Here is a 5,574-nt window from a genome sequence, read left to right as displayed (position 1 = left end):
AGTCCAACGGCTGCCAAGACATTCTGTTGTGCAGATGATTTTACAGAGAGAAGCCATGAATTTCATCTAGTTTTGACCTGCCAATTCAACAAAGCTTCTGTTATACTTTCCTGAAGCCATAGAGGGCAGAGGAGGGAGAATCTGCAGCACTGTGCGACCAAGAGTGTTGACATATGGGAGAAGGTCTGTGCGCCCCTGGGGAGCACGACTGCAGAGTGCAGTGCCCCAAGGGACGTGGGAACCACCGTTGGTTGTGGCTGACTGCAGCCACAATTTTCTATTGCAGATAAGTTCAGAAGATCTTCTGAGGTCCTCCCTCGACGCTGAGCTGTGGCCTAGCAACAGAAATATGAGGGTGTAAGTGTAGAGTGTAGACAAGAGGAATTACCTTCCTCTTGACTTCATAATCAGTCCAGTGCAGACAACACCTTTGCTGTGCGCATTCCTCTGGAGTAAGTTGCATGTGCAGGTGTGGCAGTTCTCTGTGACAGTCTGTTGCTGGCTAGTCCTTGTTTTCTTCTCTATGTCAGATATTAACAAAATGCTTTCCCATTTCATCAGGGGCAATTGGTAATTCAGAAACAGCTATGAGGTACTTTGGCTGCATGGTCCCAGAGAAGAAGATGGTTTTCTCTCTCCTTACGGAGTTTTTCAAAGAGATCAGAATTCCTGTGGATTCAAACAACATTACACAACTCCTGCTGAATCTGGATGAGTTTAAACATGTCTTAGGATGGATGGAAATAACCTGGTCACGAAAATTTATTTCACTAAATTGTGCTGCTCAAAGATATAAGCACTTTACTAGTATTTATAATTACTATTTTTTTTAATGTCAGTCTGCACCAAGTACTGTGACACCATTATTAGGCATTTCCTTGGTATTTTGTTCTATGGAGAATGTTTCTGTAAATACACGAACAGCAGTAGACGAAGATGGAAGCAACAACACAATTACAGGAAAAGATATTTCCAGGACTTGCTTGCGAAATGATCAACTACCGCCACTATATTAAAGGACCCAAAATGAAACTTCTGAAATGACAGGGTACTGCTCTGGACTGAGCATTCTTCCTGCCCAAATATTTGTAGGCAAAGGTTCTTTTAGACGTTTTGACTTGAGTTTTGGAACTAAGGCTGGGATAGCCCTCAGCTGATCTTTGCAGTAGTGCACCTAATTTAAAAGGAAGCACCGTGAATCTTGGAGGTTTGTTTTTGTATTGCTACTGTAAATGTTTTCATCTCCTTAAAATGATAAGACAATACCTGGCACTAAAACTTAAGAGTACTGTAAGCTTTAGTTTTTTGCATCCCTTTTGTGGTGTCTAAGCGCTTTAGGCTTAGAATATCTATTAGCATAGTAGGAGTCTACTTAGAGGAAAAAAAAAAAGGTATGAATTATGCTTGATATTCTTCACTGTCTGTTCCTTTCTTCAGCACAACCATTTTTCAATTCATGTATGGTGAAGTATTTTCCTCTGTGAGCAGAGAACTAACCTCTAGTGAGATTGTTCCAGGAATCAAGTATTTAAACCAAAGAGGGAGCTGTCTACGTGTGGCTTTAAAGGATAGGTTTTTGAAACCAGTCTTAAAAGCACCTTAGGGCATCTTGGTTTCTCTAGGCTATGAGGCTTCTCGACCATGTAGATCAGATGGGGATCTCTTTGTTTATCTGTGTTTTTTCCTAAGTTGCAAACATGTTTCACCTGCTGTTTCAGAATGTCAAATAAAGAAACTCTATTATGATTTTTGGAACAAATCATCAGGGAGAAAGACAGACTGTTGCCTGAAAGGGTGTGGGAGGGGGAGGCTCAGCTGCAACAGCAACAACAAAACAGACCAACTGGAACAGGAAAGCATGTTGCCATTATACTATTTTCCCTAACCTGAAACAGAGCTAGAGTTGCTCACCTAAGTCTAGCCTTATTCTGATGAAATCAATGCCGCTTTGACAGGTCTACGTGTGGCTTTTAGTGTAATGTGGTTTAGCAGAGCAGTAATTGTTTAGATCAAAATGGCTGCGATGTTTCCAGTACTACTAAGAAACCAATACTGTCACTTCCTTTCTCTTTCCTTATTAACCACAGATCGCTCTCTATTGCCTTTCTGTGTGTTAAAATCCTCCCTTGAGTGTTGAAAGGAACCGTGTTTGACAGGCACGTGCCCCAGCGCGTCAGCACAGTGACACTTGGCTCAGCCCCAGCTATCGAGCACAGTTGGCCGGCTTCCAAAGCACCTGGAAAGAGAGACCTTCAGGAAGTGCGTCTTAGCCTGGTAGGTGTCCACGTGCTAGACACAGCTCACAGTTCTAATTGCCTCTTCTCAGAACAGATACAAAAGAGGCAGACGTGAAATGAAAAGAAACTGTCAAGAATTATGTGGCCCAGGGAACAGTTTCTCTATGAGAAAAACTACACGAACGAGGACTGAGATGACTGCAGAGAGTTACAGTTGAATAGTTGTTCTTGGTTTATTTCCACGCACCATTGCTTATCCCTTACTATGATGGTTTTTAAATTGGAATGGTGTTGCTGAAGAGTTCACCTCATGAGGAGTTAAAGAATGTGGAGAATGATGATCCAGCTGATACAGTCTACTTGCATTTTCAAGAGGCTTTTGGCAAAGTTTCGTATCAGAATTTTTGAGGGAAACTAAGCAGGTAAGTTTAAGAGAGAAGGATGGAGCGTGGACAAATGTTTGAAAGATAGCACAAAGAGGACAACAGTAGATAGTTCTCAGAATAGGGGGAGGTTTCAAGTGAGGTTCTGCAGGGATCCGAGCTGTTGAAAATAAGTGACCTGGAAAAGGATATGAGCCACTGAGGTTGAGAAAGTTTGCTGATGATAGAAATTACTCGGAGGACAGAATCATCTAGGTTGGAAGAGACCTCTGAGATCACTGAGTACAACCTCTAACCTAACACTAACAAGTCCTCCACTAAACCATATCACTAAGCTCTACATCTAAACATCTTTTAAATACCTCCAGGGATGGTGACTCAACCACTTCCCTGGGCAGCCTGTTACAATGCCTAACACGGGGACAAGGAAAGCAGATTGTGAAGAGTTGTGGGAAAAATTGTTGAGTGACTGGGCAATGAAACAAGAAGTGAAAATAGAGTTATATAAAGGAGTGGACATGAACAAAAGAAGTTGCCCTAAACTGATGTATAAAATAATGGTCCCTAAGTTGACCATTATGACTGTCAGCCAAGATCTGGGGTTATAACAAATGAAATCATTACCTCAGCAGCAGTCAAAAAAGTAAATCATACGTCAGAGCTTATTAGGAGAGGAGCAGAGAAAGTCATACAAGTGCAAGAGTCACACTGTGGACTCTGCATGTGCTTCTGGTCAGCTCTCCTCCATAAAGGGATAGTGAGACTGGAAGAGTTCAGAAGACAAAAAAAAAAAAAGGATCACCAAAGGCTAATGCCTTCTCCTTTAAGAATAACTGAGCTTTTTCCCACAGCCTGGGAAAAAGATTGTTTAGGAGGGGAAGTGATGCATGTCTACAAAATAAGTGTCATCTTGGTGAATGGACAGGACTGTTGACTGGGAGGAATCAAATGTAGCTACTGGCAACCAGGTTCTTCACCCTCCTCAGTCTCCCCCCAACTCCAAAGCTTCACACAAGGAAAAAGCTGACCTGCTGAACTTTGCTGAAGAGCATTAACTGCTTAAAATTGGCATAAGTCCATGAGAAGACTGAACAAAATACAGAGAAGAGATCTGCTGGGGCTGGTAAATGCGGAGAAAACATACATAGCTCAGGAAATCCCCTAAACTAAATATAGTTGGAGGCTGGGACAGCAATCAGGGGAAGTGCTCGCTCTTCCTGGCTTATTAACCACCGTGGAGAAAACACTCAGGTTTGGAGAATCCTTTTTCAGACCTAGCTTGGCCAGCCTTGTATGCCTACATTATATATAGCCAGTACAATGTAGGCACTTAATATTACCACGTGTGTGAGGGGGCTGGCACACGTGCCAAGTAGTATCCAGAAGTATATCTTCATCATATACGTTAATCTGAGATTCTTTATCCAACTGTTAAGCCCACTAAGCACTGCAGTTGATCCAATACAGTAACATCTTATTTGATGTTGCAACTTCTGCTTTCATATCCGTTTCCTTCTTTCTCAAATATTCTGGTAACTGAATGCAGTTAAGACAAGGGTGATCCCTCGCCTGTACAACTTTGCTATTTGCATCTAGATTCATCTGGGTTGGAAGAGGCCTTCAGGATCATCAAGTCAAACTGCTAATGTGACCTACGGAGTCCCGTCACCAAACCATGTCCCTCAGAAGTCTCAAGCTGGTGTTTATTTTCTCATAAACTTTATTTCCTTCATGGATGTAATTAAGGAAGGAGTTAGGAAGCTGCAGGTTTTCAGAATTTGAAATTAGGTTTTACTGTTAAAATAAAAGATATTATCTGATGGTCTTGATTACTTTGGTGGAGACACCTCCTGGCGTGATGTGTAAGACCTCAGTTCCACCTTCTCCCAAGTCTCTGATGAGAACTCCTCTGCAGGAAATAATACATGCAGGATATGCTGGGACATGCTGATAGAGTTTCACTAGTTGTCTTTAGGAAATAACACTAAGTATTCCACTGACCATGAATAGTGTTTTAGTCTCTCCACATTTTTAGAAAATAAGATTTTACTGCTGTGTTAACTAGTCAGGTCACTCTGGCATTGTGAAAAGCAAGAGGGAAATGGACTGTGTGGCACTGTGAGTCATAATTTCCCCCCAAGCGTTCTTTCCTATGGAGTTAGTGTCTTCACTGAGCAGATGTTTTGAACTGGGAGGTCTTTGTGGTGGGATTCTGTGCTTGGCAGTAAATTGTAAATGGGATTTTTTTTATATGTGCTGTAAATTCTTTACAACCAAACAGTAACAAAAAAAAATATCCTTTTTTAAGAGTCTTTTCAGATATTGTGGATATATGTGATTTCACTAGCTCATTTGTCAACCAAAGGGCTAGATCAGGTGTTTCTGGTTAGCGATAGAGAGTGGAAGAATTTCCAGGTACGCTGAGATTGTTTTTGATACCAAATACTCATCTGTCTTCTGGCAAGGAAAATCTCATGATTATAAAATGCAGAAAATCATAAAATTCGGTTTCACAAACCTGAAGATACTCTGAGGAATATGGATCATTTTGTTCATCTTCCAACGAACTGCTCCCCTCCAAAGCAAGTAGTTATATGTGATCAGACTTTTAGTTTTCTATGCATTTGACTGTATTTTCTTTTGGACAGGGTTTTATTTGTCATTCAGTCCCTCTTTAGCTAACTTGAAGTTGTTTTCGTTATGTCCTTTAGGCAAGAATGTGCTTTCCCTACAACTTGAGCAGATAATATTTTCTATTTTATTCCGCTTCACTTTCATATACAAGAGTTATTGAACCAAGGCAAAATTCTTGCTTGGGTAATGTATGGGCTGTGAGTCATACACATTGAAGCAGACACTTGCAATAGCATGGAGCAGCGCTGCTTCCCGGTCCGGCAGCCCTTCACCTCATACAGTGACAAACAGGAACATGTCTCTTTCCCTGCTGTAGCAAT

Source organism: Cygnus olor, chromosome 2 (genome assembly GCF_009769625.2).
Source record: "Cygnus olor isolate bCygOlo1 chromosome 2, bCygOlo1.pri.v2, whole genome shotgun sequence".
Taxonomy (NCBI): domain Eukaryota; kingdom Metazoa; phylum Chordata; class Aves; order Anseriformes; family Anatidae; genus Cygnus; species Cygnus olor.
This window is presented reverse-complemented; position numbering follows the sequence as displayed.